Source organism: Bufo gargarizans, chromosome 1 (genome assembly GCF_014858855.1).
Source record: "Bufo gargarizans isolate SCDJY-AF-19 chromosome 1, ASM1485885v1, whole genome shotgun sequence".
Lineage (NCBI taxonomy): Eukaryota > Metazoa > Chordata > Amphibia > Anura > Bufonidae > Bufo > Bufo gargarizans.
In genome coordinates, this window is record NC_058080.1 from 652,426,122 (window position 1) to 652,453,547 (window position 27,426).

The window sequence follows — 27,426 nt, forward strand, 5'->3', positions numbered from 1 at the left end:
TTGCAGGACACCCTTTTTTCCATGTCTGGTTCGTTCCAGCCTACAGATTAATTTGGTGTATGCATTGGGTGCTTTTCCCAGCATGCTGTATATGGTGATCATACACAGAAAACACAGTGTGAATAAAGCCTTAGCAACATCATTAAATTATTTAATGTTAAATATTTGTCTTTACAGTAAATGCTGACAGCTAGCTCTTATTTTAATAAGTCCACCAACAGAGGCTAGTAACTTTCTAAAAGTTGCAGTTGAGACCAACTTATTAAAGAAGAAATAAATATCAAATAAACATCATAAATATCAAATTGGTGGGGGTCTGACACCTGGCACCCCCCCCCCCCCCCAATCAGCTGTTTTGTCTTTGTCCACTGTGCAGTTTCTGGCACTGGTGTATGTGCAGCTCAGTTCATGTTCACATGAATAGGAGTTGAGCTGCAATACCATGGAACACATTATGCTGATTGAAGAGTCACCAGTATGTAATGTCAGAGATTACTTGCACAAGTCATTCAAACTGAAAAAGCCAGTCAGATAACTAGCAAAATGTCTTCATGAGAAAATATAAGTCCAGTCTCTCTGACTTATTACTAATGATATACAATGACCTGGGTGAGTGAGAAGCTTCACAGACAGTACAACTGGATGTCACACAAATGCTTGGTAACAGACAAGGCAATATTATACGATCACCAGTACTGTGCTTTATATTGCAAATAGGTGCACCACTATACACCAGTGATACTGTTCTATGTCGTTAGGCGGGTAGTTGCATTATTTTTCAAAAGATGTTCTGCTGTTAATACTGTAATTGGCATCATGCCACATAAACCTGGGCATTTCCTTGCACATGAAAAGGGTATGCTTTATATAAATAGAGTAAGTTATTGTAATGAAAATGACAACTAGATAGAGGATTAGATAACAACACAGAAGATCCTCATGGGGGTAAAGATGTTTGTCACATCCATCATCGATAGGACCAGATAATCATATTTGCCATAAGCTCTGACATTCTTGGCATTTGTTTGCTGCATATCACTTCATTATGTCTGTGCTATAGGCAGCAGCGGTGAACAGGAAGAGAGAAGGGAAATGGCATGTGCGCGCCATCTTCTCATGCAGCCGATCTGATATTGATGACTTATCCTGAGGATAGGTCATCAATAGAAAAAGCATGGATAACCCCTTTAAGAAGCTCAGCCAGTGTGCCTGCACAATGAAGATATGGCCTGTTCACACATCTGTAATAAAATATCATTTTCTGGGCACAAAACACAGATGATTTTTAAACACAGCAGTGAGGTCCATATATCCATAGAACACACAGACCTGGCAACCGCTGGAGACCACTGTCTACAGTGCTCTCAAGGTCCATATTATAAGCGGCATGGCCCACGACAGGACATGCTATCATTTTGCATTACATTCAAAGGGGCATTAAAAAGAACATAGCTTCAACCCTTAGCAATAACTCTTGCATGCAGCGATATCTGTACAGTACAATGCCTGCAATTATCCTCATCAGATCCCATTATAGTGAATGAGGATCACATGGTGCCTGGATATGCTGGAAATGGTAACTCCAGTAGTCTGCTCCTCTGCCAGTACAGACTACTTGAAGTATGTGAATCTAACCTAAGTAAAAGCTCCTTACTCAAAATCCTACCTAAGGCCTTTGCACATGACTATATGTGTTTTGTGGTCTGAAAACCATGGATATGCGAAACCCAGATACAGTCTGTGTGCATTCTGCCATTTTATTTTTCCCTTGAATAGAGAAGACCTACGTACAGTACCTACTCTAAATGGATCTGGGATCTGCAGGCTCTTGGGCAATGGCTTCTTTTGCCCTCCCTAAATCTGGTTCAGTGCCTTGCAACATCTGTTTGGAATTTGTAGGCTTTCTCTGTGCTTGTGTAGGTTTCCCTTAGGAACGCCAAAATCAAACTGATAAGTCCTCGGGCCCCATGCCAAATTTGCCCTAGTGTGAGATACTATGAGATAAGTAAATTAGACTGTCAGCCCCAGTGAAGACAAGGGCTGATGTCAGTGATTACAATCATTGTACATAATATGAAGGACACACTGAAATAATACACTGTTTTCATGAATTAATTCAGATGTTATCTCCACAGTGCTATACCCACATAGATATGTTGCATTCCTAATCTGTTCACAGATCCTAATGAACAAATCAGGGAAAGCAGGTCAGATGACATTATTATAATTTGTATTAAAATCACAATTCGCATTACATATACATAGTAACATTGCTTTGTTTAAAAAGATACATCTAAATATATGTGAACGTGACTAGTTCTCTTCTATCACGGCAGAGCAAAGGTCAAGCTAGTGTTTACACTAAGCGTAGACAAGCCTTCCACTATTCTTTTAAGATGGCCTAGATTTGGCTCCTGACAATTAAGGCTGGCTCCTTAGAAGGTCACATCCCTTGACTTGGTAGGAATCTAAAAAATAATAGAGGCTATAGATTTCAGAGGATAGGGAGAATTCACATCTTGAAGTCAATTTCAGTTTTAGAAAAATAAGAAAACAAAAACAAAACATAAACTGACTTCATAACTCAGTCTAGAAAGATATAGTATATAGATGATGCCATAGGTTGTGCTAGTTGCCCCACTTACTCAGGTCCCTATAGCTAACCTATAATTACCCAGCTAATAAGGCGAATATGGTGCTTCTCTTGCCTTCAAGATGTGACATGATATGTGAGTTGTAAAACCAACCCATAAAGTTTGTACCTCATATAGCAAGATATGAAAAATGAAGTAGTCTTAGTAGAATATTGCTGCTATTATCCAATATTGATATACATAACCTGTCCCGCAGAGCTTACAATCAAATAGCTCAACCATAATTTAACATATAAGTATTAGGGTTCATTCATACTCTGCTGCATAGAAGAGATGCTTCTATAAGAGAATACCTCTGTACAAATGGAGGTCATTTGCTAAGGCTTTAAGCCAGGATTTCTTTGCGTAAAAAGTTGTAAAAATTGAAGCAAAGGGATTTTAGCGCAACAATTTGTAACTTCTTATGTTAATTTTTCCACCTCTCTCACCAGTGGGAGAGCACAGTGGGAGGAGCCACCATAGCCTGATACAGTGTAGGGTCCATTCACACGTCCGCAATTCTGTTCCGCAGTTATTAGATCTCCCCTTAGTCGTCTTTTTTCTAAAATGAATAACCCTAATTTTGATAATCTTTCGGGGTACTGTAGTCCACCGATTACTTTAGTTGCCCTCCTCTGAACCCTCTCCAGCTCTGCTATGTCTTATTGGCCTTGGCAGAAGCTACCTGACACTGGTTTCTACAGTTTAGTTTTCGGTTAACAAAAATTCCTAGGTTATGCAGTGTTTTACCATTTAACATGTACGGGTGACTTGCATTATTCCTTCCCATGTGCATAACCTTACATTTGTCAGTGTTAAACCTCATCTGCCACTTATCTGCCTAAGCCTCCAATCTATCCAGATCCATCTGTAGCTGTATACTGTCCTCTTCCACGTTAATTACTTTACACAGTTTAGTGTCATCTGCATAAAATTATATTTTACTGTGCAAGCCTTCTACAAGATTGTTAATAAATATATTGATGAAAATAGGGCCCAGTACTGACCCCTGTGGTACCCCACTAGTGATAGCGACCCAATCTGAGTATTGTACCATTAATAACCAGCCTCTGTTTTCTATCACTTAGCCAGTTACTTATCCGCATACAGATGTTTTCTTAGTCCAAGCATTCTCATTTTATGTGGTACAGTGTGAAATGCTTTGGAGAAGTCCAGATATACAACATCCATTGATTTGCCGTGGTCAAGTCTAGAACTTATTTCCTTATAGAACCTGATTAAATTAGTTTGACATGGACCGATCCCTCATGAAGCTATGCTGATATGGTGTTATTTGCTTATTTTCATTGAGGTACTCCAAGATAACATTTCTTAGAAAACCTTCAAACAGTTTACCCATGACAGATGTTAAACTTACCAGCCTATAGTTTCCGGGCTCTGTTTTTGGACCCTTTTTTAATATTTGCACCACATTTGCTATGCGCCAATCCTGTGGAACACTCCCTGTTAGTATAGAGTCCTTAAATATCAGAAATAAGGGTCTGGCTATGACATTACTTAATTCTCTTAGGAAACGGAGGTGTATGCTATCTGGTCCTGGCGAATTTCTCTATTTTAATTGTTTTAAGACGCTGCTGTACTTCCTGGGTCAGACAGGACACTTTTAATGGGGAATTTACTTTTACATTCGGCATTTCATCTGAAAGTTTTTTCCCCTTAGTGAATAGTTGATAAAAAGATATTTAAGTAGCTTTGCTTTCTCCTCATCGTTCTCTGCAACTTCCCCCTCAATACTCTTCAAAGGTCCGACACCTTCAGATTTATACTTTTAACATTTATATAATTGAAGAACATTTTGGGGTTAGTTTTGCTCTCTTTGGTAATTAATCTCTTGGTCTCTAGTTTGGCTGCTTTTATTTGTTTTTTACATATTCTATTTTTTTCCTTATAGTTTTTCAGTGCTTCCTCGCTGCCCTCCTGTTTTAGTAATTTAAATGCTTTCTTTTTGTCATTTGTTGCTTTCTTTACAGTTCCATTTTTTCACATTGTTTTGTTTTCTTGTTCCTTAACCTTTTATTCCCATACTGTATGCACCTCTCACAATTAGATTTTAAGATGCTTTTAAAAATATCCAATTTCGTGGCTGTATTAAAATTTTTGAGGACTTTGACCCAGTTAGCTATGCCTATGGCAAAATTTAGCTTTTTTGAAGTTTGGTATTTTTGTTCCTCCCTGAAAAAACACTCTTTTGAATGACAATTGGAAGGTTATTACTTTATGGTCACTATTTCCCAGGTGTCCCCCAACCTGCACATCTGTTGTTCTGTCAGGTCTATTGGTCAATACTAAGTCCAGTATGGCCGTCCCTCTAGTTGGGTCCTGAACCAGTTGGGAAAGGTAACTGTCTTTGGTTATTGCCAAGAACCTGTTTCCCTTATGAGATATACAGGTTTCAGTTTCGCAGTCTATATCTGGGTAGTTGAAGTCCCTTATAAAAGTTTGTCCCTTATTCGGTTTTCATATCATCGGGAGCACATGCCCTGTTTACACAGGGTGATGTGTCGCTGACAAACAATTTTTGGAGCTGCATGAAATATTTGATCACCAAACAAGGGAGCACTGTCGGGGATCCGCTACACATTGGCCAATTATTAGAAACATTTGGAAGCATTTGTGATAATTGGCCTGATCCTCAGTTCACCTAAAAGAATTCTTGAAAACTTCACAGACTTTGCAAAAAGTTACTGTTCTTTTATTTTCCCACCTCAACATCCACCGCCTATAGCAATATCTAATACAATAAGGAGAAAACCTGGTCTTATACTGTGTTGTTGGAAAAACAGATGGCTCTTTTATGTCTTAGTTGACCCTGATATGACTTTTTCTACTTATACATTTACACCATCTCTACAGGTAGAAAGCAAAAAGTCTCTTCTCGTGTAACATATTTTTACTCAGTTCTGCTTTATGTTTGGTTTAGTGCTGACATGTTTTATGATTATGGCTCTCTATTGTCGATTTAATATATGTCTGCCTGGCCTATTACATCTCAATGTCTCACTCTGCTAACCTTTTTCTGTTTTTGTCTTCATTCCAACCTAAGCTATATTAAGATCATGATGTACCGGCTCTATGGGTGGCTATGGTGGGCATATATTCAAAGACATCATTCAAAATCTTAGGGTCCTTTCACAGTTTCAGTTTGGAATGAAAATGATCATTGATATAACAAGTCTGGTCGCACTTGTTTAAAAGGATTTTACTTTGCCAGATGCGGAACTGTATGGACATGAACAAGATTGTTTGGTCCTTATACAGTCTGCACATTGGTGGCAGTACATCCCCTCTTTACTTGGGTAGATTTGCTGATGACAACAATTAATTTTTGACCCACATAAAAAGATGCAATCAGATGAGAGTGTTCTTCATGATAAAGTACTCATTAGGGTATGGCCACAAATACAAATGGAGTTTTAAGGCCAAACCAAGAGTGGATTCAATGGGATAAGTAGTATCTCTACTTTTATAATCCACTTGTGAGTTTGGCTTCAAAAATTGCATCAAAGAACCTGCATGTGTGACTATGTCCACAAGCATCACATCAATTGGCTTCTTAGCCATTTGTGCTCTGTTAAGAATCTATTGATTTCAATGGAGGGGAAACAATTATGTGCAGTAATCTCTGCCAGTGGAATCGGGTACTAATATGCCATTGTTCTCATGACTAAATAATATGCCATAAAAGAGACACTGAATTAGCATTACCACCTCAAATTAGTGGCCAATACTTGTTACCGTTTTTGAATTTAGGTAGGTTAGGAGATTTTTGCATATAGAAAGTCCTGCTGACTGTGTGCCTTCTGGACCTCATTTCAGATACTGGTGAAATATATTGGATCCCTTGTATTACTAAGTGGGGCTGCCACCTTAGCTTGTGAGCATACTTATGTGCTCCTAAAATATAATTTTAGATATTTGATAGGTCCAGTTCTATACAGCATCACATGCTACAGTATTTTATTGATTATTTGAAAAAATATGCATCCAAGTCTGCATGCATTACATGCTTTTTTTCCTGCTGAAATGGCTGTGGATTTCACCTTCTCCATTTCAAAGAATGAAATCCGCAGCGGAGGTCTTGCCGCAGAGTTCAAATCTGTATCCCAAATCAATTTAGGCTGCGTTTGGAAGGGAAACATGTGGATGTGACTTCTTAGTATCTCATTCACTTTGCTGGTACTGTACCTCACTGACGATTTGCCGCACAAAAATGCGTAACTGGAGATGCACAGCATCCAGTCACATGTGGACATAGCCTAAGGGCGTTTTCACATGAAAAACACACATCTTACTGCAAATTGCCACTTTTTTGCAATGCTTTGTTTGTGTGGCTTCTACGCTTCAAACGGATTTGTGAGAGAGATCTCTATGATATGCCATTATTTTCTGACTGGTTCGGGTCCATCCGCCGAGACTCATATGACTGTGCAGGAAACTAAAACACAGTCCAATTCACTTGAATGAAGCTGTGTTGCATTTCCTTGACCAGAAATATGGACCCTTCACTCTGCTAGAAATAATTACACTTTCTGTAATAGGAAAGCAGGCTGTCCCATGACAAACACTTATGGCCTACAATCCACAGGATAGAGGACAAATGTCTGATCTGCAGGGTCCCAATGCTGGGACTGCTGACAATGATGAGAATGGGGACCCTGGCTTCCCCCCTGAGCAGGTGATTGCGCCGTAGCAGCTCTATTTTACACTCTGCGACTGCTTAACATGGCTTAGTACAGTGCTCGGCTACCTCCGGTAGTCCCATGGAGCTGAATGGAGCAGCAGTGGACATGCGTGACCACCCGCTCCACTGAAATCTTATCCCCTACCCTTCCCCATCCTGTGGATAAAGGATACAACCCCTTAAAATCAGGGCTGTGGAGTCGGAGTCAATTTTGGGTACCTGGAGTCGGAGTCGGCAAAAAATGAACCGACTCCGACTCCTACTAAATTTAAATTGGAATAAAAAAATAAAAAAGCAAGTTTAAATGTCCGAATTCATAAACAGTTATAATTAATGACTTCTCTACTGTAAGAATAAAGGCCAATGCATGCAGTGCCTCACGTAACCGCAAAACAAACGCGTTCAGTGATGTGAAGAAGCATGCTTTTCATATGCTTCACTATATGGCACGCAATGCACACTTAGGAGTGGCAATACATATACTTTCCATTGTGTTGTGTTCTGATGTTACAGGGAACACAATGCCCATGGTTTACCTCGCCTCTCACTGATAAGGGATTAAGTAAATATGTGTTTTGCAGGACTAGAGACACTTGTATAAGTGAAGGGAATGGAGGGTCAATAGTTCAAGACTGAAGCTGTAAACCATGGATGTCAAACTCATGGCCCTCCAGATGTTGCAAAACTACAACTCCCATCATTCCCTGATAGCTGTAGTATGCCCAGGTATGATGGGAGTTGTAGTTTTGCAACAGCTGGAGGGCCACGAGTTTGACATCCCTGCTGTAAACCATTGGAAAAACTGCTGTCATTCAGCTAAGGCTATAAAACGTGTAAACTCAGAATGTTATCTTAAACTTTAAACATGACTATGGGATTCTTCTAGGGAAATCATGTTTTAAAATAAATGTCCCTTCTTGGATCCTCCCACTGCCCTGTCTTCAGCAGAAGATCAGCACACAAAGGAGAAGGCAGCAGCTTCTGCCCAACTACCTCTCTGCTATAAGAGCTTAGAAGAACTTCTTTCTTTCCTTCAAGAAATGTATAAAATACATTTGCATAATAAATACAGAGGAGTCGGAGTCGGAAGTACAAAAAACTGAGGAGTCGGAGCATTTATCTACCGACTCCACAGCCCTGCTTAAAATACCAGCTAATGTATAGATGGGTATACAACATTCATACATCAGTAAAAGATCACAGACAAACATGAAATTAACATAACAAACAATAAGTAAAATTCAAATATTTTCACACTCCAACACGTAGCAACATATTGAAATTCAGCAGCAATTTTGACTGATCGTTAATTGTGATGAACGATAGAACTGATTACAAGGATGCCACATAACGCACGCCTTCAATCTGCCTTCCAGGAAAGTGCATTTATTACTGTACATGACAGCTATTGCTACATGTCGTTAAGTCTTATAGCATTTTATGACAAACAAATGTGTTTTCATTTACACAATTACGTCTTGCAGAAACATAACAGGTTAACAAGCAAATCCCAAAGTCAATAGGCATGCTACAACTGCCTGCAGATGGGTTTAACAAGATTTCACACATGGCACACTTCAAGATAATATAATGGGGACCATTACTTTATCCTCCCGAGCAGATTCAAGGTAGCACAAGCATATGAAAGGCAATGAACTTGCAGGAGCCTTGCATTCCGCTTGATTTTAGGTGAACCATTAGGAATAGTTCATTTTAACGACTGAATCCATCTCTTGGCTAATGCAGTCAGCGCTTGCTTCAAAGATTGACGATCATTACATTATAGCTTGGCTTGAAAAAGCGAGGTGACAAAAAAAAAATATCCAGTTTTTATCAGACTACTCGTGTTACAGTATTTTGTAGTAACATAAAATCAAGAAATATATATCATAAGAACATCGTATCAGTCCTTGCTTTCCATATTAACAGACTTGCTTCACATGTAGAAACCACACGAGTAAAAACCGAATTGCAAAAAAGTGGCAATTTGCAGTAAGATGTGTGTTTTTCATGTGAAATCGCCCCCTTAGGCTATGTCCACATGTGACTGGATGCTGTGGATTTCCAGTTACCCATTTTTGTGCGGCGAATTCTCAGTCCTGTACAGTACCAGCAAAGTGAGGCCTCATGCACACGACCGTTGTGTGCATCCGTGGCCGTTGTGCCGTTTTCCGTTTTTTTTCACGGACCCATTGACTTTCAATGGGTCCGTGGAAAAATCGGAAAATGCACCGTTTGGCAGCCGCATCCGTGAGCCGTGTTTCCTGGCCGTGAAAAAAATATGACCTGTCCTATTTTTTTCACGGCCAACGGTTCACGGACCCATTCAAGTCAATGGGTCCGTGAAAGAACACGGATGCACACAAGATTGGCATCCGTGTCCGTGATCCGTGGCCGTAGGTTAGTTTCATACAGACGGATCCGAAGATCCGTCTGCATAAAAGCTTTTTCAGAGCTGAGTTTTCACTTCGTGAAAACTCAGATCCGACAGTATATTCTAACACAGAGGCGTTCCCATGGTGATGGGACGCTTCTAGTTAGAATACACTACAAACTGTGTACAAGACTGCCCCCTGCTGCCTGGCAGCACCCGATCTCTTACAGGGGGATATGATAGTACAATTAACCCCATCATATCCCCCTGTAAGAGATCAGGGCTGCCAGGCAGCAGGGGGCAGACCCCCCCCCCTCCCCAGTTTGAATATCATTGTGCGGCCCCCCCCTCCCCTGTTGTTAACTGTTGGTGGCACAGTGCGCGCACCCCCCTCCCTCCCTCCCTCTATTGTTTTAATACATTGGGGCCAGTGTGCGCGTGCCCCCCAACCCCCCCTCCCTCCCTCTATTGTTTTAATACATTGGGGCCAGTGTGCGCGCGCCCCCCCAACCCCCCCTCCCTCCCTCTATTGTTTTAATACATTGGGGCCAGTGTGCGCACCCCCCCCAACCCCCCCCCCCCCCTCCCTCCCTCTATTGTAATCATCATCGGTGGCAGCGGAGTAGAAGATTTTCATACTTACCTGGCTGCTGGCTGCTGCGATGTCTGCGTCCGGCCGGGAGCTCCTCCTACTGGTAAGTGACAGGTCTGTGCGGCGCATTGCTGTCACTTACCAGTAGGAGGAGCTCCCGGCCGGACGCAGACATCGCAGCAGCCAGCAGCCAGGTAAGTATGAAAATCTTCTACTCCGCTGCCACCGATGATGATTACAATGGGGGGAGGGAGGGGGGTGGGGGGGTGCGCACACTGGCCCCAATGTATTAAAACAATAGAGGGAGGGAGGGGGGGTTAGGGGGGCGCGCGCACACTGGCCCCAATGTATTAAAACAATAGAGGGAGGGAGGGGGGTTGGGGGGGCGCGCGCACACTGGCCCCAATGTATTAAAACAAGAGAGGGAGGGAGGGGGGGTTGGGGGGCGCGCGCACACTGGCCCCAATGTATTAAAACAATAGAGGGAGGGAGGGAGGGGGGTGCGCACACTGGCCACCAACGAGTTAACAACAGGGGAGGGGGGGCCCACTGGCCACCAATGAGTTAAAAACAGGGGGGGGGGTCTGCCCCCTGCTGCCTGGCAGCACCTGCCAGGCAGCAGGGGGCAGTCATGTACACAGTTTTTTTGTATATTCTAACCTGAAGCGTCTCCATCACCATGGGAACGCCTCTGTGTTAGAATATACTGTCGGAAATGAGTTTCACGATGTAGCTCATATCCGACAGTATATTCTAACATAGAGGCGTTCCCATGGTGATGGGGACGCTACAAGTTAAAATATACCATCGGATTGGAGAAAACTCCAATCCGATGGTATAACAGAACTCCAGACTTTACATTGAAAGTCAATGGGGACGGATCCGTTTGAAATGGCACCATATTGTGTCAACATCAAACGGATCCGTCCCCATTGACTTGCATTGTAATTCAGGACGGATCCGTTTGGCTCCGCACGGCCAGGCGGACACCAAAATGACTTTTTTTTCATGTCCGTGGATCCTCCAAAAATCAAGGAAGACCCACGGACGGAAAAACGGTCACGGATCACGGACCAACGGAACCCCGTTTTGCGGACCGTGAAAAAAAACGTCCGTGTGCATGAGGCCTGAATGAGATATTAAGAAGTCACATCCACATGTTGCACATCAAAACGCTGTCTAAATTGACTTGGGGTACAGATGTGAAATCTGCAGCAAGTCAATTTGTGCTGCGGACCTCCCCTGCGGATTTCATTCTTTGGAATGGAGAGCGTGAAATCCAAAGCCATTTCAGCAGGAAAAAAGCATGTAATACGTGCAGATTTGGATGCATTTTTTTTTCTCGAGGAACAGTGGCAAAAACTGCACTATCAATTAGAGTGGGCGCGGCTAAGCTCCATTCAAGTGAACAGAGCTTAGCCGCGCCCACTCTAGTTGATACAAGTCGTGACGTCAGTGGGCGGGCGGCCCGGCGGTAAACAGTGAGAAGGCCGCGGCGCTGCTGGAGAGCCGCTGCCTTCTCAAACAGCTGATCGGCGGGGGTCCCGGGTGTCGGACCCCGGCCGAACAGAAGCTGATGATCTATCCAGAGGATAGATCATCAGTTAATTGAAAGTGCAGAACCCCTTTAATTTTTATTTCAAGAATAAATGTGTGATTTTTCATGGAAAAAAAATGAGACATCCCCGAAAATATAGATTTTTTTTAGTTTTAATCCAATTGTGTTGTCCTCTATAGAAAATCCTAGATGTATACAGCCACTGTGTTGGATTGTCAATGCAACCCTCTTCTCCCACTCTTCACACACTGATAGCAACACCGCAGGAGAAATGCTAGCACAGGCTTCCAGTATCCGTAGTTTCAGGTGCTGCACATCTCGTATCTTCACAGCATATGCAGTGCAGCACCTGAAGCTACGGATACTGGAAGCCTGTGCTAGCATTTCTCCTGCGGTGTTGCTATCAGTGTGTGAAGAGTGGGAGAAGAGGGTTGCATTGACAATCCAACACAATGGACAGCACATTGAACACATTTTATAAGTAAACTTGTAAATAACTCATGAAAGAATAAAGTTACGTTAAAACCAAGCACACCATTGTTTTTATTGGGAAAATCCCAATAAGTTTGATATGTCACATGACCCTCTTCCTATTGAAAAAACAAAAGTTGGATTCAAAATGTCCGACTTCAAAATGGCCACCATGGTCACCACCCATCTTGAAAAGTTTCCCCCCTCACATATACTAATGTGCCACAAACAGGTAGTTAATATCACCAACCATTCCCATTTTATTATGGTGTATCCATATAAATGGCCCACCCTGTATATGTGGGCTACACTCATGATAGAAAATGCTAACTTAATACTTTAAGACACTACTATTAGCACTCTGTGGGTATATGTTATGAACCAGTGGGTTTGAACCCACTGTGCCACGTGTCCGACCTCCTCTAAGCGTGTTGTATAAGTGAGCCCCTCGAACTTCACAGTACCCCTGATGGTGGGGATAGACTTTCCCAAGGGGAACACCAGGTCGCTACCTCTTATGGAGGATAGGCACACGAAGCAGCTGGTCCAGGCGGACCAGGAGGTACCTGAGAAAGGTACCAGAGGTACAAGCGTTGTCAGCAGACTGAGTCGTTACTAGGAGCAATAATGCAGGACTGAAGGATGAGGCAGGGGCAAAATCAGACATGCAATAGGTCAGGGCAGGCGGCACAGGTACAGGTCATGCAATCCGGCTCGGCAACAGGAGAGTCAAGGCAAGCAGGCAGGGATCAAACAGGTAGCAGATTCCAGGAACACAAGCGGATATCAGGAACTTAGCAGGACACAAGGACCTTGATACTGAGGCATCTGGGAAGGGGGCTAAGCCACTTATATATGTGCAGAAGGGCTAGGATTGGTTGGCGAGGTCACATGATCCAAAACATAAAAACACAGGAAGTGACGCGGGTCGGCCCTTAAGAAAATGCTGCAGGAAACCAGCAAGCATGCTGTGGCCAGGGCTGAAAGGAAACACTGGCAGCAGATCATCATTGAACGCGGCGCCCGGGACCGCGGCAGTAAGCAGGGGAACAGCGGCACACAGCAGCCACTGTTAAAGTATAAAATAAATATCTCATTGATATATAAGCTTTATTTTCACTGGGCACAGTATTTCATATGACAGGACTTTACATTTTTAGGTGTTAATTCACCTTTATAGAGAGTAAATTAGACAAGGCAGTAGTTAGATATAATCTTCAACAACATGTTAGCAGTAAAATGTGGTTCTTCAACTGATGAAAGATGCCATCTGTTACTGCTCAGTACCCGTTGTGAAAATTAGCCCTTTTGGGAATTACCACCATTCCTTCTGATTTTTAAGACATCCTCAAGGTCAAAACTCACGTCATTTGTAATGTTATTTGTTCTACTTTAAATACAAGTTTATGACATCCATATGAGGAGAAAGCGGTTAGGTCTGAGATGTGTTAGCGAGCGCGAAAAGTAAGTTCAGTGTGTTCTTTTATGTATCCTTTAAGTTCAAATGTTAAATACTTCAAATGATAGGATAGGAGAAGCATAACCATTTACTGCAATACACCATGTTTTACAAGACTGGAATGGAACTGTTACTATCTTCTCTAGTTTACAGATGTTCAGATAAGACACATTATATTAGTTTATTCATTCTACTTGTACTTAGAGGGGTTGTCTCACTTCAGCCAATGGCATTTATCATGTAGACAAAGTTAATACAAGGTGCTTATTCTTGTATTGCGATTGTGCATATTGCCTCCTTTGCTGGCTTGATTCCACAACATCATACATTGCTTGTATTCTGGGGTTATGGCCACCCTGCAATCCAGCAGCAGTGGTCGTACTTGCACACTTTAGGAAAAAGAGCCGGTCTATGTGCTCCCACAGTCCCATTCACGAGAGAGGCTGGTGCTTTTTTATATAGTGAGCAAGCACCGCCAATGCTGATGCACTGCAGGGTGGTCATAACCAGGGGCGTTGTTAGGATCTGAAAACATCCGGGGCACAAACCCACTGTGTTGAAATTGCACATTAAAGGCATGCTTAAAGGGGTGTTCTGGTTTACAAAAATGAAGTGCAGTACTGCAGACTGCAGTCATTATATAATACAACATTCAGTAATTTTCCAATATATGTTATGTTTCATTTCCTCACCACTGCAGAAATCTTTGCTTGGGCCCTTTAATATTGAGTGGACCCTGGGCAACCCCACAGATCATCCCCCACCCCCCTTGTACTTGTCCCGCTGATCCGCTACTTGCGCGCTGTGCGGGCATGAGTTCAGTCACTTCGGTTCGCAATCCTGTCCTGATCCCACAAGACCCATAACCTCCCACAGCGGGTCTCGCGGGATTAAGCGCCGCAGGACGGGATTGCGCACCGAAGTGACTGAACTCATGCCCATGTAGCCCACAAGGAGCAGATCAGCGGAACAACTACAAGGGGTGGTTGGGGGATGATCTGTGGTGGGTTGCCCAGGTCCAATCAATATTAAAGGGCCCTGGAATATCCAAATTAAAAAAACTAAATGCTACCAGGCCAGCATAACATTCGGGCCACTGGACAAAACATCCGGGGCTCAAGCCCCGAATGTTTTGACCTAACGACGCCCCTGGTCATAACCATGGAAACGGGCAGTGTATAAGGTGACGGAAAAATGAATAAAGCCAGCAAACCAGGCAATATGGACAATCACAATTCATTAGTACGTGCTTTGTATTAATTTTCTCTACATGATAAATGCCATTTGCTGAAGTGTGACAAACCCTTTAAAGGGGTTATCCAACACCTTTAATGTCCCCCAAAAGGCCTGGGCCCTTCATACAGATCATACTAACCCCGCTCCCCGTCACCCGCATCGCTCCTGATGCCCGCAAGGCTACCGCTGCATCTCCCCTTCATGTGGATCAAAACATCGGGCGATAGCAGGCCGTCAACGGGAACAAGCCTCCCTATCATTGCGGGTGACGCTAGCGAGGATCATTCCCACCACGGCCTGCTATTGGCTGCTCCCCCAGTTGCCGCATGTTTTGATCTGCACGACGGGGATATGCAGCGGCAGCCGTGCGGGCATCAGGAGTGATGCAGGTGCTGGGGAGTGGGGTACGTATAACCTGTATGAGGGACCCAGGCATTGGGGGGCATTATAGGGGTTGAATAACCCCTTTAATATTGGGCAACTGAACTGTATTACCAGAATAATAATTTAATCTCATAAAGAAATTCTTTAGATAATGTCTTATTTTTAGGATCCAGGTACTCTTTAATATTTACAACATATTTCTACGATATCCATAGCTTCCTCGTACTGTGCATTCTGTGTATGTAACACATGGTCACTTGACTTGTGGAGGCCAATCTGTCGGTTTGACTAATTCTTGCTATTTTTCTCTTACCTCTCTCATTAACGAGGTTACTTTCTTGTAGAACCATCACTTACTGCAGATTACATTGCGAGTCCCATTTGAAACAGGGCTGTAGAATACGCTGGCACTGTTTAGGCAGCAGGAGGAAAATAAATATGCAAACAAGGCTCTCTGGGGTGGAAATATTGCATAGTAGGTCTTCGTTTAATGCCCTGAATGGGTTTGCCTATTTTACACCTATAAGAAACCCTTGGATCGAGTGAGACGTTCACCGTTATTATTTTATTTATTTCCAATGCGACTGCTTTGTATTTTTTCAAGAGGACCTGTCACCCTTTGGAAGAATGCTAACTTCTATACCAGCTAAAGCTCTATGGTCCCCAAGTAATGCTGAGGTGTAGTCTTCCACTGAAGGTTAGGATGCAGGTTCCTCTGGTCAGTAGTAATGTCTGCCTAACCTGGGACTGAACGTGAACTCAGCATACAAAGTGTGGTCTTCTGGTGGAAGACATCAGCACAACTTGAAGGCAAGTGCCTACATCCCCTTAGCGATGAGCATCTGTGTTCTGGGAGAGAAGTGGCAAGACTATTTCCTAATCTGATGCTGTTCTATCATTGCAAACAGCATCAGAGCAAGACACATTACTCAGCCTCTGAAGAACTGAAGCTGGTGCCACCTCCTTACCTCCATACTTTATATAGTAGGCATACAGACGTGGACAAAATTGTTGGTACCCTTTGGTCAATGAAAGAAAAAGTCACAATGGTCACAGAAATAACTTTAATCTGACAAAAGTAATAATAAATTAAAATTCTATAAATGTTAACCAATGAAAGTCAGACATTGTTTTTCAACCATGCTTCAACAGAATTATGTAAAAAAATAAACTCATGAAACAGGCATGGACAAAAATGATGGTACCCCTAACTTAATATTTTGTTGCGCAACCTTTTGAGGCAATCACTGCAATCAAACGCTTCCTGTAACTGTCAATGAGACATCTGCACCTCTCAGCAGGTATTTTGGCCCACTCCTCATGAGCAAACTGCTCCAGTTGTGTCCGGTTTGAAGGGTGCCTTTTCCAGACTGCATGTTTCAGCTCCTTCCAAAGATGCTCAATAGGATTGAGGTCAGGGCTCATAGAAGGCCACTTTAGAATAGTCCAATTTTTTCCTCTTAGCCATTCTTGGGTGTTTTTAGCGGTGTGTTTTGGGTCATTGTCCTGTTGCAAGACCCATGACCTGCGACTGAGACCAAGCTTTCTGACACTGGCTAGTACATTTCTCTCTAGAATTCCTTGATAGTCTTGAGATTTCATTGTACCCTGCACAGATTCAAGACACCCTGTGCCAGACGCAGCAAAGCAGCCCCAGAACATAACAGAGCCTCCTCCATGTTTCACAGTAGGGACAGTGTTCTTTTCTTGATATGCTTCATTTTTTCGTCTGTGAACATACAGCTGATGTGCCTTGGCAAAAACTTCGATTTTTGTCTCATCTGTCCACAGGACATTCTCCCAGAAGCTTTGTGGCTTGTCAACATGTAGTTTGGCATATTCCAGTCTTGCTTTTTTATGATTCGTTTTCAACAATGGTGTCCTCCTTGGTCGTCTCCCATGTAGTCCACTTTGGCTCAAACAACGACGGATGGTGCGATCTGACACTGATGTTCCTTGAGCATGAAGTTCACCTTGAATCTCTTTAGAAGTCTTTCTAGGCTCTTTTGTTACCATTCGGATTATCCGTCTCTTAGATTTGTCATCAATTTTCCTCCTGCGGCCACGTCCAGGGAGGTTGGCTACAGTCCCATGGATCTTAAACTTATGAATAATATGTGCAACTGTACTCACAGGAACATCTAGTTGCTTGGAGATGGTCTTATAGCCTTTACCTTTAACATGCTTGTCTATAATTTTCTTTCTGATCTCTTGAGACAGCTCTTTCCTTTGCTTCCTCTGGTCCATGTCGAGTGTGGTACACACCATATCACCAAACAACACAGTGATTACCTGGAGCCATATATATAGGCCCAATGGCTGATTACAAGGTTGTAGACACCTGTGATGCTAATTAGTGGACACACCTTGAATTAACATGTCCCTTTGGTCACATTATGTTCTGTGTTTTCTAGGGGTACCATCATTTTTGTCCATGCCTGTTTCATGAGTTTATTTTTTTACATAATTCTGTTGAAGCATGGTTGAAAAACAATGTCTGACTTTCATTGGTTAACATTTATAGAATTTTAATTTATTATTACTTTTGTCAGATTAAAGTTATTTCTGTGACCATTGTGACTTTTTCTTTCATTGACCAAAGGGTACCAACAATTTTGTCCACGTCTGTATCTGCCTTCTTTCTAGAAGACAATTTTTCACTACAATTTTGGGCCCAATTTATAATATTCTCTCTATTTGGGCTCAAGTTCTCTACGAAAATGGTTGATACTGTATATTACTTTGTATATTACTATATATATATATATATATATATATATATAAAAGATTTTACTCGTCCAGATGAACTACTAGATTTATAACATTCTGAGACAAAGAATTCAAAGCTCAAGCACTTTCATTAAAGGGGTTCTCTGGGAATGATTTAAAATGGCTGACAACAACCTGTCCTAGAATATGAGGACTGGATGCTTCCACTTGCAGAGCTGCCTAGGGGAGTGCGGGGTTGGGGGCTACACTACACTCTGGCACTTGCATATAATACACTTTGGTGAGTGTTCCTGTCAGGCTGCTCAGCCATGATGGCATATCATAGACAGGATCACATCATTACCATCTATTGTAGAGCAGGGTAGTGTGTGTTGACACCTCACCCCCTAGAGAGCTCTGCAAGTGGTGGTAACCAGTTCTGCACACATTCAAGGACAAGTTGCTGGCGGCCACTTTAAATCATTCCCGGAGAACCCCTTTAACTGTTGCTACTGTGCATTCATTCCATGCAGAACTTTCAATGCAAATACTAATTTTCAAATTAGTGTAACCATGTTAGTGATGTAAATTTCTAAAAAAGTACAAGTTCTGCCTTCTTATTATCATTCCTTTGGTTGACACCTTAAACACAACATAATTTAAGTGAGGAAGAATTCCTGCTACATTGTAATTACTTCCTTGGCGAGGGAATTCCTCTTGAATGCCTTTTGTGTCATTCTGTTTTCTCTGGGCCAACTGGATCTTTCCCTGAACATGTGTTACTACATGTCACACACATACACAAAAATCTTACTTTCATCTGGTGTTTGTTAGTAATGAAAACATGTCATTAAGCAAATTTTCTGTGAATGATGTTCGTTATTGACCTGGTCCATGGGAAAATTCTTCTGCAAAACATTTAGTGACTACTGGATTTAAAGGTTCATTCTTTATGTGGATGTACAGCCGCAAAGACATAAAGGATTTGTGTTTCATCTATTTGAAATATAACATTTCAGTAGCAATAAAATGTAAAAAAAAATACAAATTTGTACTATTGTCATTATCATATTTTATATGTAGTCCTACAGCTCGTTACATTACTATCAGTGCCTATAACACTATTCACACACACATTATAGATAGCCTCACGTGCAGGATTACCATTCAAAATATCTGGTCTCCATCAAGTCAGCTGATCAGGGCCCGGGGGTTCAGTCTACATCAACCACCTTTGATCTTGTACCCATGTGCATATTTGGTGGAATTTTTTTTTTCATTATGATGCATATTATCCTCATACATTCAACCAGTGGAGGATGGAAAGGGTCTTTATGCACTATTTATGACTACCCTGTTTGTTTTTATATGGAGAAATAAAGGAAGAAGAGTTTACCCTGGTGAGTGCCATGACTATTTGGACATAGATTGGGAAAAATGCTAAGGTCCTCAAGGCATAGGCTGAAAACCATGTAACATGATTTTTAGAGGGACCAAAATGGAATAAACTATGCATAAAATAACATAATAAATGAAAAAATTTAAATACATGAAAATAACATACATTAAATAGAAAATATTATGAAACTGCAGTCCAGAATGTGCAATATAAAACCTGCTAACCAGCTGCAGGCCTTGCAGCTAAAATGGTAATAATAATAATGGATCCAACATAACAAATAAAAAATGTCTGCTTATATATTATATATGAATCTACAGTCATTAAATATAAGGAAAAGTTATAAAATAGGTATTCCATCACATTTATTTATGATTTTAGGCATATTTTATCCCATTAAATAGGTTACATGATTTTCAACGTATGACTTGAAGACCATTTCACCCAATCTTACTAGATCTATTGGTCTTTGTCTGTGGGCACTAGACAGGTGAGTACTTGGCATACATAGATTTTTCCATGTTATATCTATATGTACCAGAGTGAGCAAACCTTTTGTTCCTCTCGTTAGCCTCTTACCATATATTTGGTAGCTCCCTAATCTTGGTTCCTCTTTCCAACTGGAATTTATAAGGCTAGTTGCACACTAGCATTAGAGATCTGGCAGGCTGCAGTTTTAGTCCGGCAGATTCTAAGCATAGTTGCCGGGTTGTGGCCAGATCTCCACAGCTCCCCATTATAGCTACTGGGGCCGGATGGTAATCATGTAGCTTCCGACAATGCTAGATCCAGAGAGACCTGGCAGGCTGTTTCCTGCTGCAACAGCCTGCCGGATCTCACTAACACTGGTGTGAAACTAGCCAAACTTTATTCCCTTCTCCCAAGTTCATAAACTATAGGGTCAATTTTCCAGGAAGCCCTAAGCATGTTATTTAGAGTAGGAAGAATTTCCAGAGGAAAGCCACATAAAACCAGGGGGACTGTTTTGAGTAGACTTTGTTGAAGGAACTTACAATACCAACTGGAAACCAAGGCAGATATTGCCCTGGTCACATTTAACCACAGGACCTCAATGCCACAAGAGTGCTAGCTGCAGATCCACCACTGAAAAGAGACCACAGGTTTATTTATTTTTACTTAGCTTCGCAAAACTGTGTAATAGATAGATCTCACCTAACTTGCCTAATTATTCTGCCTAATAACATACAGGTGAAACTCGAAAAAATTTAATATTGTGCAAAGTTCATTTATTTCAGTAATGCAACTAAGGCTACTTTCACACTCGCGTTTGGTGCGGATCCATCATGGATCTGCACAGACGGATCCGTTCAGATAATACAACCGTCTGCATCTGTTCAGAACGGATCCGTTTGTATTATCTGTAACATAGCCAAGACGGATCCGTCTTGAACACCATTGAAAGTCAATAGAGGACAGATTCGTTTTCTATTGTGCCATATTGTATATGTCCGCCTCCAAAGCGGAATAGAGACGGAACGGAGGCAAACTGATGCATTCTGAGCGGATTCTTTTCCATTCAGAATGCATTAGAGCAAAACTGATCCGCTTTGGACCGCTTGTGAGAGCCCTGAACGGATCTTACAAACGGAAAGCCAAAACGCCAGTGTGAAAGTAGCCTTAAAATGTCAAACTAACATATGAAATAGACTCGTTACATGCAAAGTGAGATATTTCAAGCCTTTATTTGTTATAATTTGGATAATTATGGCTTACAGCTTATGAAACCCCAAAGTCACAATTTTAAAAGGTACATTTCATAAGGAATTACGAATCGTCCATCCATCCCAGGCATAATTCGGTTATATTTTTGCGATCCTCGGGCAAAGCAGAACACCCACGTAGTCCTGGCTTGAGGCTAGGATGCCCGGGGGGAGGGGGGGGGGGAGATATACATAACGCCCCACAGAAACCACATAGCAGCACAGTGTTTGCACTCCAGTTGTAGCCAGAACCCAGGTGGACCAATTGGGCCCGGAACCACCTTTCTGCGACATTGTGGTCTGGGAATATGAGCCCTAAGGGGTTTTATGGGTCATTTGCTGCCAGCACCAGAGAAGGCAGGGTGTACCCTACCCATAGGCGGGGAGGGGAGTGGCCATCTACAGGTCATAAGCCCATGCAAGCCAGCGGGTGGTGTCTTTTCTGAAGGGGGTCACATCGTGCCAATGTCTTTGGAAAGAACGGGAACCCGCTGACCTCACTGCCCCCACGTCACTGCAGCCAAGGAATATTCCACCATTATAACCCCAAAGGAACTTTGATCTTACCCGGTAACTCACTTTTGCTCTGCTTTACCCTGTTGTACCTATATCACCTGTATCTGTAACCTCAGACCACTGTATATAAATTGTGTAATAGATTGATCGCACCTAACTTGCCTAATTAGTCTGCCTAATAACATACAGGTGAAACTCAAAAAAATTTAATATTGTGCAAAGTTAATTTATTTCAGTAATGCAACTAAGGCTACTTTCACACTCGCGTTTGGTAAAAATCCATCATAGATCTGCACAGACGGATCCGTTCAGATAATACAACCGTCTGCATCTGTTTAGAACGGATCCGTTTGTATTATCTGTAACATAGCCAAGACGGATTCGTCTTGAACACCATTGAAAGTCAATGGAGGACGGATTCGTTTTCTATTGTTCCATATTGTATCGGTGAAAATTTGGCTCAGTTTCGTCAGACGGACACCAAAATGCTGCAAGCAGTGTTTTGGTGTCCGCCTCCAAAGCCGAATAGAGACGGAACGGAGGCAAACTGATGCATTCTGAGCAGATACTTTTCCATTCAGAATGCATTAGGGCAAAACTGATCCGCTTTGGACCGCTTGTGAGATCCCTGAACGGATCTTACAAACGGAAAGCCAAAACGCCAGTGTGAAAGTAGCCTTAATAGGTCAAACTAACATATGAAATAGACTCATTACATGCAAAGCGAGATATTTCAAGCCTTTATTTGTTATAATTTGGATGATTATGGCTTACAGCTTATGAAACCCCAAAGTCACAATTTTAAAGGTACCGTTTGCTCAGGGGGTATGGATTAATTAGCTGACTAGAGTGTGACACTTTGAGCCTAGAAAATTGAACCTTATCAAAAAATAAAAGTTTTAAGCTGCATTAAAGGAAACCTGTCACCAGGATTTTGCGCATAGAGCTGGGGACATGGGCTGCTAGATGGCCGCTAGCACATCTGCAGTACCCAGGTCCCATAGCTCTGTGTGCTTTTATTGTGTTAAAAAACCGTTTTGATTGATATGCAAATGACCTGATACGAATCCTGTAGCCGGAGATGAGTCCAGCGGAAAGGAGCCCAGCACCGCCCCGCGTCCTCCGAATCTCCTCCTTGCTGGCTGACGTCACAGAGCTGGAGCGCCGAAATCTCGCGATGCGCGAGCTAGCGCATGCATGGTTAGTTCCCTGTGCTGATGCCAGCACAGGGAATGAACATGATGCCGACACTGCGCATGCGCTAGCTCGCTCATCGCGAGATTTCGGCGCTCCAGCTCTGTGACGTCAGCCAGCAAGGAGGAGATTTGGAGGACGCGGGGCGGTGCTGGGCTCCTTTCCGCTTGACTCATCTCTGGCTACAGGACTCATATCAGGTCATTTGCATATCAATCAAAACGTTTTTTTAACACAATAAAAGCGCAGAGAGCTATGGGACCTGGGTACTGCAGATGTGCTAGCGGCCATCTAGCAGCCCATGTCCCCAGCTCTATGCGCAAAATCATGGTGACAGGTTTCCTTTAATGCAATTCCTTTTAATTTGCATTACTGAAATAAATGGAGTTTTGCATGATATTCTAATAATTCGAGTTTCACCTGTAAACTCAAGCCCCAATACTGTCAGCTGTGCAACATCCCTGCCTCTCAAAAAACAAATATAGACATGGTCTACTCTATCTCTAAGGATTTAATACTAAAACAGTCATTTTGCCTTTCTTCTTTCTGCTGTATAAGGTCTCAGGCACACGAGCGTATGGCTTTTTCAGTGTTTTGCAGTCCGTTTTTTACGGATCCGTTGTTCCGTTTTTTGTTTCCGTTGTGTTTCCGTTTAGTTTTTCCGTATGCCACATATAGTATACAGTAATTACATTAAAAAAAAAATTGGGCTGGGCATAACATTTTCAATAGCTGAAACGGATACGGAAGACATACGGATGCATTTCCGTATGTGTTCCGTTTTTTTGTGGACCCATTGACTTGAATGGAGCCAAGCACCGTGATTGCGGACAAGAATAGGACATGTTCTATCTTTTCACGGTACGGAAATACTGAAACTGAATGCACACGGAGACACTTACAGTTTTTTTTTTGCTGAACCATTGAAATGAATGGTTCAGTATATGTACCGCATACTGAACTAAAAAAACGGCCAGTATACTGAACGCAAAATACTGTCGTGTGCATGAGCCCTAAGACCTACAAGGTGATTTATAAAGCAAAGCTGAAATACACATGGGAGTATCCAGAACTGGCTATCAGTCCAAACTGTGTAGTTCTGAATTAAAGAGCATCTGTCAGCATTGTGAACCCTATTAAACCAGCCTGGTAGGGTTGATCATGCTGATAAAAATGATACCCTTATTATGGATGTTCATGTTGCTGAGAAAAAATGATTTTTCATTCATATGAAAATGGTCTAACTGGATCAAGAGCTCCTGGACTACCAGTTGGCTAAACCACTTTAGATTTAGTTGCTGCCACCTTCCTCTGGATTGACAGGCCTAGATATCTTGTCTAGGCCTGTCTTCTGCCTGTGCCGTATCTTCCTGTTTCAGCGCTTGTTCAGTAATTGTTATACTGCGCTCGATGCATCACAAATTCAATCTGAAGGGGTTTAACAAACTGGTAGTCCAGGACCTCTGTCCGGCCCCTCGGTGCTCCAGTTAGCTCATTTGCATATGAATAAAAATTTATTTTTCTCAGAAACGGGGCCAAGGATAGTCATATTAAAGGTATCATGATAAAGGTATGCCTGGTTTAATGGGGTTGATCCTGCTGACAGGTGCTCTTTAAAGGAGACCTACCAGATATAATATATAACCATCCCTTTAATAGCTTACTTATCAGTGTGACCTGTTTGACTCTAATGTCACAATGCCTACAGCCTCTTTATTATGTACCTGCATGACAACACATCCGACACAGGGTCTATACTTGTATCCAAGTTACCAAGAACAACAATATTCTATATAGCTTGAATCGGGAAGATATTATATGGATACTGATGTGGATGGGGATTGTTCCTATAACAATACTTAACTTCCATAGTACTGACAAAAAGTGTCAGGCGGAAGAAAATGAAAGCCTTCAGACTAGAGATTATATCTATATCTCAATTTTACAAAGATAAACATTCACCGTGATCAAAAGCACAAAATAAATTAATGACCTAATGTGTACGATACTGTAGTATCTTTTCCTGTGAACCCTCATATAAAAAGTAGCAGAACAAGACTCCGGTATCAAAGGCAAAAAAATCCTGTGGAAGCAATGATGGATTGGCAAAGTACCCAAACCAGACGGCAGGACTACTCGCGAAATGATAAAAGCAGTACGTAAGTGGCGGAAACAAAAGGGAAATTGTCTCTTGTTTAAAAACTTTCAATTGCTCTTGAGCTAAGACAAACAAAGCATAGATGTGTGTCCTTCCTATTCTCACTGCATTAAGAAACATTGTTGTTTCTCCTTTTCTACTTCTTCATGTTCACAGAGCCCGTGCAGTTGTTTGAAGAGGCTCGAAGCTTGCAGCTTTGTAGGTTTAGAACAAAACACAGTTTTATTTCACATATGTGATATGAGACATGAGGGCTGGAGACGGTGCTTTTCTCTTCTGACATATCCCATGTTTCCCAATTCTGGATCCACTTCATTATACCTTGACAGCACCTCAGTGTTCGAGGGAAGGTAAATATATGAACCATTAACGTCTCCTTAACCATTTCATCCTGTTAGCTCTCACATTAATTGCAGCCTTTACCTTTGTACTGAAATGTTTTCAGAGAGAGCCATGAATAAAAGGATTACATGGTTTACAGAAAATGCCTTGATTACTGAACTGCAGGCTACTTTCATGTAATCTGTTCAAGGTACTGCTGCTGTTGTGTTGCATATGGGATGAAAGGCCATCTGATTAACATAGAAAGATGATCTAATGTTCCGTAAAATCACTATGCAATCAACCATGATCTGCAGTTTTCCTGCTGATCATAAAAGTCAAGTACTATAGGACTAAAGGTCCTTTTATATGAATCAATGTTTCAGGCAATTATCAGGAATGAAGCAAATGTTACCAATAATTGCCTAATCGTCAAAGGAGATGAGAACAGCATTTATATGCTGCAATCATCTCCACTGTGTGGGGACAAGTGATCGTTGTTGTGAGGAATATGGATTCATTTATTGGCAGCCCTGATTGACAGTTGATTCACCTTTTGGCATGTACTCAGTCAGTGTACATGCAAAATATGTTCCCACCCCCCAGCCATCTGATTGTCATCTAGCAAGAGAGAAAGCCCCAGGGGTCCAGGCTTCAAGGAAGCCCCAGGTGGATAATGTCACACCTCAATCAGCCAGTCTGAAAACAAGCTAATCCTGCAGGAAAACCCCCAGCAGGGGGTCTCAGCTCTTGCCCAGGATCAATGATACCTCCCAGACATGTTAGCACCTACATTTCATAAGGAATTACGAATCGTCCATCCATCCCAAGCATAATTCGGTTATATTTTTGCGATCTTGGGGGCAAAGCAGAACATCCACGTAGTCCTGGCTTGAGGGGGGGGGGGGGGGGGGGAGATATACATAACTCCCCACAGAAACCACATAGCAGCACCGTGTTTGGACTCTAGTTGTAGCCGCAACCCAGGTGGACCAATTGGGCCCGGAACCACCTTTCTGCGACATTCTCGTCTGGGGCTATGAGCCCTAAGGGGTTTTATGGGTCATTTGCTGCCAGCACCAGAGAAGGAGGGAAGTACCCTACCCATAGGCGGGGAGGGGAATGGCCATCTACAGGTCATAAGCCCATGCAAGCCAGCGGGTGGTGTCTTTTCTGAAGGGGGTCACATCGTGCCAATGTCTTTGGAAAAAACGGGAACCCGCTGACCTCACTGCCCCCATGTGACTGCAGCCAAGGAATATTCCACCATTATAACCCCAAAGGAACTTTTTACCCGGTAACTCACTTTTGCTCTGCTTTACCCTGTTGTACCTATATCACCTGTATCTGTAACCTCAGACCACTGTATATATTCTGTGTGTTATATCTAGTGTGCCCTTAAGGCGATTAAATATATAATTTAATCTTGTGCTGTCTTGTATCTCGATCACAAATCCCCACGTCCGTGTTTCGGCCTAGTAATAAGCTACCGCGGGTTGGTTTCTCACCCTATATAATCCCTTTAGCGGACCGGGCTTATATCAAACGAGAAGCTGGTGGCAGATTTCCTGGGCTGAGGAGGCGCTGTTTTCACTGCGGCAGTGAAAAGGTTCTCTCAGCTTGTTGCTACTCTGTGCCTGCGTGGACAGAAGGTGTCTCTAAAAAAAGTACCAAGCTGACCTTACCTGCTCCTCTGGAGGGCGTAACGTCACGCTTTGGTAACAAGTGACCATACTGCCTCTCGTGAGCTCGAGGTAGGTGACGTCAAGCTGGCACGAGGCGTGGTATTCGTCACAGTTGTTTACCCAGAACTATCTGCTGCACAGAAGAAATGGTTTGCTTAAAAGTGTTCTCCAGGAATTAAAAAAAAGAAAATACTTAAATAGTATTTTGTTATATATTCCCAAAAACCTTTCATTAGTTATAATGGTGCGTTTTGTCTCAGGAGAAGTCATTAGGAGAAATTATACGTCCGCCGTCCTATTAGGACACGCAAAAC

The 27,426-nt window shown here is 42.4% G+C and overlaps 1 protein-coding gene across 2 annotated transcripts in view; it reads right to left on the bottom strand.

Moving 5' to 3' along the window:
* XRCC4 (X-ray repair cross complementing 4) overlaps positions 1–27,426 on the bottom strand; it is a 351,886-nt gene that overhangs the window by 27,490 nt on the left and 296,970 nt on the right. The window lies entirely within an intron of this gene.